This window comes from Nelumbo lutea, chromosome 1 (assembly GCF_056320005.1).
Source record: "Nelumbo lutea isolate HS-2025 chromosome 1, American lotus-T2T, whole genome shotgun sequence".
Classification (NCBI taxonomy): domain Eukaryota; kingdom Viridiplantae; phylum Streptophyta; class Magnoliopsida; order Proteales; family Nelumbonaceae; genus Nelumbo; species Nelumbo lutea.
In genome coordinates, this window is record NC_142684.1 from 213,937,206 (window position 1) to 213,954,269 (window position 17,064).

The window sequence follows — 17,064 nt, forward strand, 5'->3', positions numbered from 1 at the left end:
AGAGGCTTCAAGAAGGGGCAAGAGCCCCCTTGAAAAATATATAAGGAGGCCTCTAGGAGGGGGGAGAGGTGTTCAATTGCTTGAGAGGAAGGCTCTCCCACTCTTAGAGGTTCGGCCACCTTGAGAGAAGAGAAGAGAAGAAGGCTAGGCGTAAGGAAGAAGAAGAAGAAGGGCTAAAGTAAGTTCAAGACAAGCAAACTAGAAGAGAAGGTGAGTTCGAATTGAGGGTTTGTGATTCAAAGATCTTTTGTAATAAATCAATTGTAGTTTCATTCTCTTTTGATTCGAATTCAGTTTCTTTGTTAAATTTTCTTTATTCTTTCTCATTTTTTTCCATTCTTCCTTGATGTATTTCAGCTTGTAAAATTTCAGTTCAGCAATCTAAATCTTGTTGATTCATTCAAATGGTCATGAATTGTACTTGAAGTTTTTTGAATAAGGGTGTTATTGTAGATTAATTTGGCCAACTAACCTTCAAAACTCAGATCTGAATTATCAGATCTGAGATTGCAAGATCTGAATTGCTTGAAAGAGAATTCAGATCTGCAATTTTCAGATTGTCCGAATTAATCTACAGCTTGGAATTCCTAGAGTGCTTGAGAGAGACTCTAGGAATTCAGATCTACTATTCAAGAACTGAATTGAGTGCAAGGTTAGAGATAACTTGCACAATTCAGTTGGTGATCAATTCAGATTTGAATTGATGCCTTAGAAGTGTTTGAAGAAATGCATGCATGGGGATTAGATTCTTGCTAGAGATAGAAGAACCGTCACTCATGCATAGGATGAACATGCGCTTGAGAGAGGCAGTTCATGACCTTGGGGTTTCACCAAACCAAGGCTCAATCATGATTTATTCGAATGATCCAAATTGATAGATTGCTGAATTCCGAGATTGACATTTACTGCTTACTCTTCTAACCTGATTTGAAGGCAATTGAGCCAATGATTTACATAGATTTTAATTTAGGATTTTTAGCTTTCATTAAAGTTTTGATTTATTTGTTGATCAGATAAGAAGTGCTCAATTTAGTATTGGTAATTGTTTCCTAAATCCTCATGGGAACGATACTTCACTCACTACTTTATTACTTGAACGGCTAGTGCACTTGCTAGTGTCACAATGAGCCACACATCAAGTTTTTGGCGCCGTTGCCGGGGATTTATAGAAGCAATATTAGGAAACATTGAGCATTCTTAATCTGGTATCATTCAGCATTACATTCATAGTTGGTTTAATTTGCTTAATTTTACATTTTAGCTTTGAATGCAATTGTTGTACTACTGTAGTTATGTTTCTTCTTTCTTAAATAGATTACTTTTTTTTTATGGTTTAAGTTTCATTTTAATAAAGGCATATTTGATTTCTATTCAATCTTGGTGTTGTTCCCTTCAAAAAGAAAAAAAAAAAAGAAAAAATTCACAAAAACATGAGTTTTGCAGATCTGAGTTGCATTCGGCACTCAGATCACCAGATTTCAGATCTACAGCACTCAGCCGAAAAGAATTGCTTGTGTTTCAGCCTTTTATTTCTTTTTCCATTACAAAATATATATATATATATATATATATAATGAAAAAAAAGAGGGAGATCTTTTGAACAACAAGAGGAGCAATTGAGAATTCGGATCAGAATTCAGATTTGAGTTCAGATCTGAGTTCTGCTATTGCAGATCTGCAACAGTTCAGATCTGAGTTCCTCTGAACTCAGACCTGAACTGATGCAATTTTGAGGGGAATTGGGTGTCATCACCACCCCAATTCACCCTAGGGCACTTCTGCTATTCCCCAAAAACAATTTGGTAGCAATAACTGAAGGTAAGGCAATTGAGAATTCAGATCCGAACTCAGACTTGAGTTCAGACCTGAATTCTGCTATTGCAGAACTGCTCAGTTCAAATCTGAGTTCAGATGAACTCAGACCTGAACTGATACAATTTTGAGGTCAATTGGGTGCCATCATCAGCCCAATTCACCCTATGATACCTCCGACATACCCCAAAGGTAATTGGATAGCAAAGAATGAGAAAGAAAATTCAGATCTGAACTAATACAGATCTGAACTATAGTTGAGGACTGAATTGATACAGAGCACATTTTGGATTTTGGGTGAACTGAACATTTGCTTTATCCACTTGTAACTGAGCTACATTAGCTAAGGAGGTGTATGTTTGGATTGAATAATTGTTATGCCTCAGATATTTAATAAAAATTAGCACTTTCCAAGTATTTCTATTAGCATTCAGATCTGTAGTAGGGCTGCTACAGTACAACAGTTAGCAGACCTGATTTCAGGTCAGGTTTGTGCTTTCGAACACCCACACATTCTTGGATGCTCTTTGCAAAATAAAAAAAAAAAAAAAAGAAAAAAAAAATTTTATGATGACCAGCTTTGATCTCTTTTGAGAATGAGCTGAACTTGAACTCAGATCTGTTCTACAACCTGCTAATTTGCAGTAGTAGCAATGCCAATAATGCAGACCTGATTTCAGATTTCTACAAAAGTTGTGTGGACCGAATAGCTTGCAATACCAAACATTGCAGACCCAATTTTCAGGTCTTAGCAAGTGTTTGATATGCATCAGCTATATAGGTTTGAGCTTCAATTGTAGAGCTTAAAATCCTTAAACCAAGCCTAACTCAGGATTGGTTTTAGTTTAATTCAGATCCTTTTAATATATTTTTCAGATCAGATCTGATTTCAGCCCTAAAGCATCACAGATTTGATTCCAACCTTAATGGATGTATATTGTAGTGTATACCAATGAGTGTGTATGAATATACAGCTCAGATCTGAATTATTATTTGTTAATTTCCCTGGACTAACAATACCAAAGACTTGTAGATCTGAACTTAACTAAATTGGGTCTGAATTCAGATGTTGCAATCAATGGATGTAGATAAAGAAACCTTGAATAAGATGATTGGTTTAAATCTGCTTTTAGTATAATCGGCTTCATTTATTCATGATAGGATGTAGGTTTTTGTATTCCAATAATTCACTTTACATTTTCAGTGTGATAGGATTAGTTATTTATTTTCTTTTGTGAATATTGGCCTTTTTATTGCTTTGACCTTAACAGTTTATGACAAGCAGACCTGAACTGGAAGAGATCCTTTACGACCCGGAGATTGAACGGACTCTCCGTGTCCGTTTAAGAGCTGCTAGGCAAGTCAGACAAGAAGCACAAGAAGCTCAAGAAGCTCAAGAAATGGCTGAGCAGAGGACTATGATGGACTATGCCAAACCCACTCTCACTGGAGCTGCCTCTAGCATTATCAGGCCCAATATTGCTGCTAACAACTTTGAGATCAAACCTTCCATCATACAAATAATTCAAAACACGGTGCAATTCTGTGGATTGGCCCACGAAGATCCCAATGCACACATTTCTAACTTTTTAGAAATTTGTGACACCTTCAAACACAATGGGGTAAGTGATGACGCCATTAGGTTGAGGTTATTCCCATTTTCTTTGAAGGATAAAGCCAAAGCATGGCTGAATTCATTACCGGCAGGATCAATAGCTACGTGGGACGAAATGGCCAGCCGTTTTCTCTCTAAATATTTTCCCCCTTCTAAAACTGCTAAAATGAGGAATGACATCACTACTTTTTTCCAGCAAGAGGGGGAATCTTTATATGAGTCATGGGAACGATACAAGGAGCTGTTAAGGAGAGTTCCTCACCATGGCCTCCCCATTTGGCTGCAACTGCAGACTTTCTATAATGGTCTTACTGACTCAAATAAGACCATATTAGATGCTGCAGCTGGAGGATCCATAAATAATAAAACTCCTGAGGTTTCCCATGCACTTATTGAGGAAATGGCAGACAACAACTATCAATGGCATTTGAAAAGAACTCAAACTAGGAAGCAACAAGGCTTGCATAATGCTGACACATACACAACTCTCTCTACACAAATAGGAGCACTTAGCAAAAAATTTGATGAGATGCAGATGGCAACTATGCATGTACAGTATGATAAGTGTGGGGGAGGCCATGATAGCACTGAATTCCAAGTTGGCAGTCAGTCTTTTTAGTCCACAGAACAAGTAGACTTTGTTGGCAACTTTACAAGACAGCCAGGAAATCAGTACCATCATGCCCATAACCCCGGATGGAGAGGCCACCTGAATCAGCATGCACCTAAGCCTTTCCACCAAAACTTCTATCAGCCGGAACCGAAATCTAACTTGGAGGAGCTGATGACCAAGTTCATAGCTAGTGCGGAAAATAGATTTCAGAATAACGAAACATCGATAAGGAACTTGGAAACTCAGGTTGGGCAGCTGGCACAGATGATTTCAGAAAGGGCTCCAGGTATGGGGGTTGAAACCATGCACCCCAACACACATATGCAGGCAATGACATAACCAAAAAAGACTAGAACCCCTCAAGTTCATTACTATTTATTTGATGATTTTTTTTTTAAGAAGAAATTCAATGAGTTGAGGGAGACTGATGTACTTATTAAGTTTTTATTCTTATGAATGACCCAATTTGATATATGCATGAGAAAAGGGGAGCTGAATATGCTTTTCAGCATGACTAGCCCTAACTATCTTCATGTGTATGGAAGCCCTTGATTTCATGGTTAATGGTCAAGAGAGCTAGTGCACATCTGAAATGCTGATTCTTGAGGTTCAATAATTGCAAAGAAGGACAAAAGCCCAAATTGACTCCGCTATTCTGAGCTGAATAGTAAAACTAGCAACTTAGAACATGAGTCCTATTTACCTACCTCAAGCAAGTGACCAGTGTGAGATGGAGCATAAGATGCACTCACACCAAAAAAAAAAAAAAAGGGTGAGATGGAGCATAAGATGCACTCACCCCTAGAATTAAGAAATTGTGGTGATAGCTGAGGTTCAAAGGGGCACTCTAAAGTTGAACTCTCATTAAGATTTAGTTACAGATTTGAAACTTAGTGAAATTTGATTATTAACCTTGACAATTAAGGAGCTGATTCATATATGAAAGGGTAGACTATGATGAAATTCATATTCCCCTTTCCTTGGATCTTATACATATCTTAAATAGTAATTTACAAGAATAAGAGTTGAGCACTTACAAAAGTCCCCCGACTACTGAATGAATTTCTATCTTAAAAAGTTCACCAGGTAAATGGTAAGAACAGAAGGGGGGAAATGTTCAGTTTATGGCTGATGTCCTTGCTTGAGGACAAGCAAAAGCTTAAGTGTGGGGGTATTTGATGAACCTACAATTTATCTATATTTTCTGAGGTTTTTGCATGGATTTTTATGCCGGTTTTATTAATTTTTGCCTTAATTTAGCTTAATGCTAAGAATAAGTTCAGGAATAATTAATCCAAGAAAAGGAAGGAAAAAGGCAAGAAAAGAAGGTTCAAAACGACCAATTTCAGTCCAGCCCGGTCGTGGAAGCAAGAGAGAGCACTTCGGCCCACGAAGAGCAAGTGAATTTCTTGAGAAAACCCAAGAAAAGAAAGCCTAGCTATGAGTAGAATTCGGCCCAGCAAAGAAGGCCCATTCTCAGCCCAAAAGAGCAGCTCAATGTATAGCTATCATGTGCTAAGAGAGAGCCTAAGTGCAGCCCAAATAGCAGCCCTTAGGAGGCTTTCAAGAGAGCTCTAGAAAGTTCAAGAAAGGGGTGTAATACACCCCATTCTAGAGGCTTCAAGAAGGGGCAAGAGCCCCTTTGAAAAACTATATAAGGAGGCCTCTAGGAGGGGGGAGAGGTGTTCAATTGCTTGAGAGGAAGGCTCTCCCACTCTTAGAGGTTCGGCCACCTTGAGAGAAGAGAAGAGAAGAAGGCTAGGCGCAAGGAAGAAGATGAAGAAGGGCTAAAGGAAGTTCAAGACAAGCAAACTAGAAGAGAAGGTGAGTTCGAATTGAGGGTTTGTGATTCAAAGATCTTTTGTAATAAATCAATTGTAGTTTCATTCTCTTTTGATTCGAATTCAGTTTCTTTGTTAAATTTTCTTTATTCTTTCTCATTTTTTTCCATTCTTCCTTGATGTATTTCAGCTTGTAAAATTTCAGTTCAGCAATCTAATTCTTTTTTATTCATTCAAATGGTCATGAATTGTACTTGAAGTTTCTTGAATAAGGGTGTTATTGTAGATTAATTTGGCCAACTAACCTTCAAAACTCAGATCTGAATTATCAGATCTGAGATTGCAAGATCTGAATTGCTTGAAAGAGAATTCAGATCTGCAATTTTCAGATTGTCCGAATTAATCTACAGCTTGGAATTCCTAGAGTGCTTGAGAATGACTCTTGGAATCCAGATCTACTATTCAAGAACTGAATTGAGTGCAAGGTTAGAGATAACTTGCACAATTCAGTTGGTGATCAATTCAGATTTGAATTGATGCCTTAGAAGTGTTTGAAGAAATGCATGGGGATTAGATTCTTGCTAGAGATAGAAGAACCGTCACTCATGCATAGGATGAACATGCGCTTGAAAGAGGCTGTTCATGACCTTGGGGTTTCACCAAACCAAGGCTCAATCATGATTTATTCGAATGATCCAAATTGATAGATTGCTGAATTCCGAGATTGACATTTACTGCTTACTCTTCTAACCTGATTTGAAGGCAATTGAGCCAATGATTTACATAGATTTTAATTTAGGATTTTTAGCTTTCATTAAAGTTTTGATTTATTTGTTGATCAGATAAGAAGTGCTCAATTTAGTATTGGTAATTGTTTCCTAAATCCTCATGGGAACGATACTTCACTCACTACTTTATTACTTGAATGGCTAGTGCACTTGCTAGTGTCACAATGAGCCACACATCAGGATTATTTGAATCCTTGAACCGGACTAGATTTCCAGTATTGCCCTGGACCTTGGAGATAGATGGGCAAAACTAGAAATTTACACCTGACCCCTAGACTCGATTATGACATTTCACTAGGTGTTGGATCAGGCTGCCTTTGATATGCCATTCAGTGAGATCCTTAGCGGGGATCAAAACCTGGGTATGTTGGGGCAGTTTGAGAATTCATCTGAGTGGGTGATCATAGTGACTGAATCAGCCACTTTGTCGGACAAAGGGTAATGATCGGGAATGCACTCTCTCTAATGGAAACCAAACTGCCGGCAGTTGATTTCAATCGTTGGAATTTTGTTTTGAAAAATTAATATATTTATATATATATGTACGGTTTCGAATTGTTTGCAAATGGTTTTAATTCCCGGGATCCATTTGAGAGGAGAGTGCGGCACTGTTCCTTGCAGCCGAGGGAGAGGTCATCTCCTGTCGAGCAGTGCTTGATCATTAAGGGCTGAGAGGTTAAGTGTAAGAGCATTGAGGATAATACCTGATGGGCTAATCTTGCACCTGCCCATAGTCCTTGGGTTTTTATAAGATGGCTTGGCCCAGGGACCACTTAATGTAAGTGTTGGGCCCATAGGGTCCATATGATGGACTCAAGGGGTTCATTGAGTTTTTCAGTGAATTCGGCTGGGCCTTGTTTTAGAGGCTGGGCCGAACCCATGTGGCTGGTGTGTAGATCAATGCTTGGGTCCCACGCCATACAAAGAAGCCCAACTGGGCAGCAGATTGGAAAGTAATTAGACACTGAACACTTAATGGGCCAGAAGCCCATTTCGAGGTGGGCTGAAATGATCACCCATCCTTGGGGTGAATCTGAGATTAATGTTAGTAAAAGGATTGGGCCTTTAGTCTTATCCACTCTTGGAGACCAAATTCAAATTAGATTTGAATCTGGTAACCTCCTGATAAGATCAGGAGTAAGCTAACTTTATCTGCAGATAGGATTAAGATTATCCCCTATCCAAATACTGATTTGGATTGGGATAACTCCTAATTAGGAGGATTCTTAATCAAGAAGAAAGGAGGAGAAACCCTAACCAAGAAAGAGAAAATAGCAGATTTTTGAACCAAGAAAAATCGCAAGAAAGGTTCCTGCGAATTGAGATCAGATCTCATACTCTCCAGAAAAAGAGAAAAAGTAGTTCAGCCTTTTTCGTTTTGGAGATCTCCTCCTGCCGCTGCCATCTGCCATTGCAAGATTAGATCTTTGCAGAAAAGAAAGTCAAGAAATCTGTTCTTGACATCAGTCTTGCAAGAAAGAATGAAAAAGATTCAGTGTTTAGTACTTCCAGAGGATTCTTGTGAAGGATCCAGTGTGTAGGACGCACCCTGCTGGTTCTGTTCCATCCACAGCTGTGTCATCTTCAGCAGGAACGGATCTTGGAGCATTCTTTGGGCGTGAACACCAACTTTGGGAGATACTGCTTCTCCGGATCAGGTATATTCCTCCCATTTATCTTTTGGTACAGACCTGGTTTGATTATGGTTCAAGTAGGATCCTTGAATATTGTATTCTAAATTTAGGGAATATGATTCCCAGTTGGGAGAAGGTAGTAAATTTTTGAAATTCGCCCACCCATTCCGCAACCTTTATGGCGTCCTTTAGATGGATCCTACCCTTCTTTCAGTGGTATTAGAGCCACAGGTTCGAATCTTGAACCAAAAGAAAATCAGATCTGACCCTGCAAAGATGGATAGAAGGTGTTCTTTCAAGATTTGCGCAGATTGTTTTCTTTATTTCAAGAAACTGTTTCTTGTTAAGGGCGATTGATCTGAAATTAATTTTTATTAAATCCAAAATTTATTTAGAATTGTTCTTTATTTATTTTGATTTGATTGACTGTTCGAACCTGGAGATCGCAGTGCAGATTTGGCGTAGATAGTCTGCGCACCCTTTTTCTTTCTATTTATATAATTCGGTTTGTAAATATTATTTTTTTTAGACTGAATGTATAGGATTTGATCAAGAATGTAATTAATAGAAATACGATTTCTGTTATTTTTTCTTGATTAAAGAAGAAGGAAGAAGAAGGCGGCGCTGGAGATTTGCAGTTGGAGAAATCGCTTTCTGTGATTTGCAGTTTATGAAACTGCAACCCTTGTGATTAACCTCTGTTTTGCAGGTGGTGCGAACAGTCCATAGTTTGGTTTGTGATTGTTTGAAATCAAGATTATTAATTTCAGATCTTTCATGAATTAATTCTTGAATTGAAAATCAGTTTTGGATCCTCTCGGACTAGATTGGACCAAAACTGTTTGGACCGAATCTGGGGTTCGATAGGGACTGTTTTTCAGTCTGTTTTTCTCACACTTGCTGTTCCAAATCTGATGTTCAATTACAAGGATTAATTCAGCCCACCTGTAAAGCCCAGTTTTAAAGGGTTAAAACTGCAAAAGGCCCATTACTGTGAGATAAGCTGTATGGGCCGAACTGCTATCTGCGATTCAGCCCATACACCTAGTAGTCATTAATTGTTAATGACTTAGATTTTGAATGGGCTGTTCAATGGGCTTTACAGCAATTAATTGATTGGATCAATTCCTCCTTTACATGTGATGTTTGGATGTTTGATGTGCTGCGACCATGGGCCATAAGTACTTGGCCCATGAAGACTCGTTAGTGGCTCTTGCGCACACCATGGCTGAATGCACATCATTGCCATGGTGTCCTTCAAGGTCATTGGATGACCCCTCTTTGTTTGGTGGGCCCATAACCCTGAAAAGGGATGCGTACGGAACCCCTAGCCGATTAAGGCCCACCAGAAATCTGACTTTATGAAAGTCAGTGGGAGCCACTCTGGTTTGACCTAAATTAAAACTAGGGCGTAATTTTGTTCCATCCAGCAAATATGAATGCATGTGATAGGGAGACCCATATGATGGACTCTCTAAAGGCCTTCCATCATTAGCACAATGATGGATCCTTCAGTAATGAGGAAACGCACCATAAAATTGGGCTATCCATTTACTGTTGGATCTATTAGAGTGTTTCATAAGATGATAGAGGCGTCATAGACCGATGTGGGAGGGGCTTCACCCGAAAATGGGAACTCTCTCACGGTACCTTGGCGTAACCTAAATATGATGGGTAAGCACTCACTGGACAGAAAGGTTTACCTGAAAATGGCTCTGAACCTTGTCTGACAGAGGCCAAAGGGAAACTCATTTGATGAGTGGATATGATCCGTCACAGAAAGGTGGTGAGGTTATGCTGCTGAAATAGTTGGCTTCACGCACCCCATGTGATTTCTCACATTTCCAAAGACATTTTGTCGTCTCCGTCACTGAGAAAGGAGGGAAATCTCAGAGATGAACAAATGGGATTGGAACATAGATTAAAAGCCATATCTATGTAGGTAACATGAATCAAACTAAGGTTGTGGACTAATGATTTTGCTATTTTATCAAAAAATGGCAAACGGTCAATTTGCAAAGCTTCTAGACGATAACAAGCTAAAGGGCCCAAACTATGCCGACTGGTACAGAAATCTTATGCTGGTACTAACTTCCGAAAAGTTAGACAAGGTAGTGAAAAATCCTGCCCCGGAACGTCTGGGTGATAGGGCTTCTGAGGCCCATAGAAGGGACTACCAAGAGTGGGAGGATAAGAACTCCCTAGCCCGCTGCTTTGTTGTTGCCTCATTAGACAACTCAATACAGAGGCAGTTCTATCAGATCAAACTAGCCAAGGACATATTGGACAGTTTAAGAACAATGTATGAAGAGCAGAACCGTTCTACTCGACAGAAGGTCCTGAAATTGTTCATGACCATGCAGATGACCAAAGGGCAAAAAGTTCATGACCATTGTCTTCGGATGATGGGTTACATTAACGAACTTGAAGCTCTTGGATCCGGGCTAAATCTTGGCACGCAAGTGGATGCCATCCTCAATTCTTTGCCCTCTTCATTCAATGCGTTCACAATGAACTACAATATGAATAAGCTGAATGTCAGCGTCCAGGAACTCAGCAATATGTTGCAGAGAGCCAAGGATCTACTTAAGAAGGATGAGCCTGTGGTTATGCTTGCTGAATCTAACAAATCGGGCAAGAAAAAGAGAAAGGCAAAGAAGCCTCAGAAGAAAACTACCAAACCTAAAAAGCAGAAGAAGAACAAGGCATCTGATGTCTGTCACTTCTGCAAGCAGACCAGCCACTGGTAGAGGAATTGTCCTGCCTACCTGGAATCTAAGAAAGGTAACATCGAAACTTGTGTCATAGAAACTAACATGTTAGTTACTTCTGTGTCCTGGTGTGTTAAATCCGGGGCTTCAACTCATGCGTGTAACTCACTGCAGGGGTTCAAAGTTAGCAGAAGCTTGAGTGAAGGTGAAGTGACACTATTCTTGGGAACAACTGGAAGTGTTGCAGCAGCAGCAATAGGAACCGTAGAATTAGTTTTAAAGAAGGAATGCTTGTACTTAAAGAATGTCTTTATGTACAGAACTTGAGAAGAAATTTAATTTCTGTTTCAAAACTGTGTTGATGGATATACTGTTTATTTTAGTAATATGATTACTGTTAAATGGAATAATAAATTCATCGCATGCGGGGAACAAGAGAACGGTCTCTATGTTCTACATCCTTCTCTGGAAACTAACTTAACCGAAACTACGTTGGTTAAAAATCCCAAGAAAAGGAATCATGATATAGTAAGTCCCACGTGCCTCTGGCATTACCGACTTGGCCATATCGGTATTGACCGAATCACAAGGCTGGTAAAGGATGGTCCTTTGGATTTTCTAACCGTAGAAAATCTTCCCACTTGTGAACCTTGCCTTCAAGGTAAGATGTCTTAGCGGCCATTTGACAGTAAGCCTGAAAGATCTGAAGGCACACTTGACCTAATACATACTGACGTATGTGGTCCCCTGAGTGTTAGGACACGGAACCAAAACGTGTACTTCATCACCCTTTCAGATGATTTTTCACAATATGCTTACGTGTACCTAATGAGACATAAGTCTGAATCATTTAAAAGTTCAAAGAGTTCAGACAGGAAGTCGAGAAACAGTTAGGGAGAGAAATTAAGGTCCTTCGATCAGATCAAGGTGGCGAGTATCTCTCTGACGAATTCAGGGACTACTTAAAGGCCAATGGGATAGTGTCACAATTAGCTCCTCCTGCTACACCTCAACTCAACGGTGTTTCAGAGAGGAGGAACAGGACCTTGTTGGACATGGTCTGGTCACTTCTCGCACGCTCACAATTACCCACATCCTTTTGGGGATACACATTAGAGACTGCTATCTACGTGCTGAATCGGGTTCCAACCAAATCAGTTCCGAAAACTCCATATGAACTTTGGACCGGAAGGAACCCAAGTGTAAGACACTTGAAGATTTGGGGTTGTCCTGCACATGTTAAAAGAACAAGTGCGGACAAGTTGGAATCTAAAACCAGTCGTTGCCTGTTTATAGGCTACCCAAAGGATTCGGTGGGTTATCTATTCTATGACCCGAGTGAGCAGAAAGTGTTCTGCAGTCGAAACGCCCAGTTCTTAGAATCCGATTACATCCTGGACACCCATCGTCAGGAAATAGTTATTGATGAGGAGAGCTCAGGAGCAGTAGGAGATGTCCCACAAATTCCAGGTAATTACCAACCTAGAAGAACCACCTGGGTATCCAGACCACCAGTCCGATATGGTTATGACCAGGATAGTTACCTGGTGGAAACCTTGACTAGTGAAGAGGATCCCGTGACTTACGCGGAAGCTATGTTAGACATAGACTCCCAGAAGTGGGTGGAGGCCATGAGAGCTGAAATGGACTCAATGGAGACCAATGGAGTCTGGACTCTAGTGGATCCGCCCCCCGGGGTAAAAGCAATTGGTTACAAATGGATCTACAAGAGGAAGAAGGGCCCCGATGGCAGGATTGAGACCTTTAAAGCTCTCTTGGTGGCGAAAGGGTATACTCAGAAAGAAGGCATCGACTATGAGGAAACCTTTTCGCCCGTGGCCATGCTTAAATCCATTAGGATCCTGCTAGCTGTAGCAGCGTACCATGACTATGAGATTTGGCAAATGGATGTCAAAACTGCGTTCCTGAATGGAGATCGTAGTGAAGATATCTACATGCAGCAGCCGCAAGGCTTCCTTGCTACTGGTCAGGAACACATGGTATGTAAACCTAATAGATCCATATATGGACTTAAGCCGGCTTCTAGGAGTTGGAACATCTGTTTTGATTCTGCAGTCAAAACGTTTGACTTTAAGCAGAATCCAGATGAGCCCTGTGTTTACAGGAAGTCCAGTGGGGATAAGATCACCATTTTGTTGTTGTACGTGGACGATATCCTACTCATTGGGAATGATGTAGGAATGTTGACTTCGGTCAAGGTATGGTTATCACAGCAGTTCTCCATGAAAGATCTTGGAGAAGCTTCATACATACTGGGTCTTCGACTCTATAGAGATAGATCGAAGCGGATAATTGGATTATCCCAGGCTACTTATATTGACAAAATTGTCAAGAGGTACAGCATGGAGAACTCCAAGAAAGGAAACATTCCTTTCAGGCACGGAGTCACTCTCTCCAAGAAGATGTCTCCCAAGACTTCTGAGGAGATTGAGAGCATGAGAGATGTTCCCTATGCCTCAGCCGTAGGGAGCATCATGTATGCCATGCTGTGCACTCGCCCTAACATTGCTCAGGCGGTAAGTGTGGTAAGTAGATTCCAGGCAAACCCAGGGCAGGAGCATTGGACTGCTGTGAAGAACATACTCAAATACCTTCGAAGGACAAAAGAGTTTTGTCTGGTATTCGATGGTAGTTCACTGCAAGTGCTAGGGTATACCGATGCCGATTTCCAGTCGGATCCAGATGATAGAAAGTCTACATCTGGGTATGTTTTCACGATAGGATCGTGTGCTGTTTGCTGGAAAAGCAGCAAACAGGGGTCCACTGCAGACTCCACAACTGAGGTCGAGTACATTGCCGCAAGTGAAGCTGCCAAGGAAGCCGTGTGGATGAAGAAGTTCATACACGAATTGGGAGCGATTCCATCCAGCACAACTCCCATCCCATTGTTGTGTGACAACAATGGAGCGATCGCCCAGGCTAAAGAGCCTCGGGCTCACTCGAAGTCGAAGCACATCGAGAGAAAGTACCATGTACTGCGGGAGATCATTGGAAGAGGGGACGTCCTGATTCAGAAGGTAGCATAAGCGGATAATGTGGCAGACGCATTGACTATGCCACTGACACAGAAGGTGTTTGAGAAACACGTGGAAAGTATGGGACTCCGGCTTGTACCAGATTGGACCTGAGTGCAAGTGGGAGCTGTTAGACAGTTTTGTATGCCCTTAGCTTCAATCTGATTTGATGTACTTTTGTTATTTAGTGGAAATAAATAAAGTGCATGTTTGATTCATATTATTTGGTTTAATTCTGTGTAAAACCCTAAAACTGGACATTTATAGAGAATCGTGTTAGTTATAAATGTTCACAGCCGTTGGATAAGTCTAGGGAGATCTATCCTGCCAAGGCTGATGCTGATGTTCCACCAAGTGTTGGGATGGCCTTTCTCAGCCATCAGGGTAAGACCTGAGGCACATGCAGTATGGGATTACTTGAATCCTTTAACCGGACCAGATTTCCAGTATTGCCCTGGACCTTGGAGATAGATGGGAAAAACTGGAAAGTTACACCTGACCCCTAGACTCGATTATGACATTTCACTAGGTGTTGGATCAGGCTGCCTTTGATATGCCATTCAGTGAGATCCTTAGCGGGGATGAAAACCTGGGTATGTTGGGGCAATTTGAGAATTCATCTGAGTGGGTGATCATAGTGACAGAATCAGCCACTTTGTCGGACAAAGGGTAATGATCGGGAATGCACTCTCTCTGATGGAAACCAAACTACCGGCAGTTGATTTCAATCGTTGGAATTTTGTTTTGCAAAATTAATATATTTATATATATATGTACGGTTTCAAATTGTTTGCAAATGGTTTTAATTCCCGGGATCCATGTGAGAGGAGAGTGCGGCACTGTTCCTTGCAGCCGAGGGAGAGGTCCTCTCTTGTCGGGCAGTGCTTGATCATTAAGGGCTGAGAGGTTAAGTGTAAGAGCATTGAGGATAATACCTGATGGGCTAATCTTGCACCTGCCCACAGTCCCTGGGTTTTTATAAGATGGCTTGGCCCAGGGACCACTTAATGTAAGTGTTGGGCCCATAGGGTCCATATGATGGACTCAAGGGGTTCATTGAGTTTTTCAGTGAATTCGGCTGGGCTTTGATTTGGAAGCTGGGCCGAACCCATGTGGCTGGTGTGTAGATCAATGCTTGGGTCCCACGCCATACAAAGAAGCCCAACTGGGCAGCAGATTGGAAAGTAATTAGACACTGAACACTTTATGGGCCAGAAGCCCATTTCGAGGTGGGCTGATATGATCACCCATCCTTGGGGCGAATATGAGATTAATGTTAGTAAAAGGATTGGGCCTTTAGCCTTATCCACTCTTGGAGACCAAATTCAAATTAGATTTGAATCTGGTAACCTCCTGATAAGATCAGGAGTAAGCTAACTTTATCTGCAGATAGGATTAAGATTATCACCTATCCAAATACTGATTTGGATTGGGATAACTCCTAATTAGGAGGTTTCTTAATCAAGAAGAAAGGAGGAGAAACCCTAACAAAAAAGAAAGAGAGAAATACAACAGATTTTGAATCAAGAGCAATCGCAAGAAAGGTTCCTGCGAATTGAGATCAGATCTCATACTCCAGAAAAAGAAAGAAGGAGCAGTTCAGCTTTTTCGCTTTTGGAGTTCTCCTCCTACCGCCGCCATCTGTTTTTGCAAGATTAGATCTTTGTAGAAAAAGAAAGTCAAGAAATCTGTTCTTGACATCAGTCTTGCAAGAAAGACTGAAAAAGATTCAGTGTTTAGTACTTCCAGGGGATTCTTGTGAAGGATCCAGTGTGTAGGACGCACTCTGCCGGTTCTGTTCCATCCACAACTGTGTCATATTCAGCAAGAACGGATCTTGGAGCATTCTTTGGGCGTGAACACCAACTTTGGGAGATAGTGCATCTCCGGATCAGGTATATTCCTCCCATCTGTCTTTTGGTACAGATCTGGTATGATTGTGGTTCAAGTAGGATCCTTGAATATTGTATTCTAAATTTAGGATATATGATTCCAAGTTGGGAGAAGGTAGGAAATTTTTGAAATTCGCCCACCCATTCCGCAACCTTTATGGCATCCATTAGATGGATCCTACCATTCTTTCAGTGGTATCAGAGCCACAGGTTCGAATCTTGAACCAAAAGAAAATCAGATCTGACCCTGCGCAGATGGATAGAAGGTGTTCTTTCAAGATTTGCGCAGATTATTTTCTTTATTTCAAGAAACTGTTTCTTGTTAAGGGCGATTGATCTGAAATTAATTTTTATTAAATCCAAAATTTATTTAGAATTGTTCTTTATTTATTTTGATTTAATGGACTGTTCGAACCTGGAGATCGCAATGCAGATTTGGCGCAGATAGTCTGTGCACCCTTTTTCTTTCTAATTATTTAATTCGGTTTGTAAATATTATTTTTTTTAGACTGAATGTATAGGATTTGATCAAGAATGTAATTAATAGAAATAGGATTTCTATTATTTTTTCTTGATTAAAGAAGAAGGAAGAAGAAGGCGACGCTGGAGATTTGCAGTTGGAGAAATCGCTTTCTGCGATTTGCAGTTTGTGAAACTGCAACGCTTGTGATTAACCTCTGTTTTGCAGGTGGTGCGAACAGTCCATAGTTTGATTTGTGATTGTTTGAAATCAAAATTATTAAGTTCAGATCTTTCATGAATTAATTCTTGAATTGAAAATCAGTTTTGGATCCTCTCGGACTAGATTGGACCAAAACTGTTTGGACCGAATCTGGGGTTCGATAGGGACTGTTTTTCAGTCTGTATTTCTCACACTTGCTATTCCAAATCTGATGTTCAATTACAAGGATTAATTCGGCCCACCTATAAAGCCCAGTTTTAAAGGGTTAAAACTACAAAAGGCCCATTACTGTGAGATAAGCTGTATGGGCCGAACTGCTATCTGCGTTTCAGCCCAAACACCTAGTAGACATTAATTGTTAATGACTTAGATTTCAATGGGCTATTCAATGGGCTTTACAGCAGTTAATTGATTGGATCAATTCCTCCTTTACATGTGATGTTTGGATGTTTGATGTGCTGCGACCATGGGCCATAAGTACTTGGCCCATGAAGACTCGTT

At 40.5% G+C, this 17,064-nt stretch overlaps 1 non-coding gene across 1 annotated transcript; it reads right to left on the bottom strand.

Annotated features, from left to right (window-relative positions):
* Nucleotides 1-3,590: 3,590 nt before the first annotated feature.
* Nucleotides 3,591-3,697, bottom strand: LOC148880887 (small nucleolar RNA R71). Its single transcript, XR_016106161.1, has one exon. It is a non-coding gene; the product is annotated as a small nucleolar RNA R71 (small nucleolar RNA).
* Nucleotides 3,698-17,064: the final 13,367 nt, after the last annotated feature.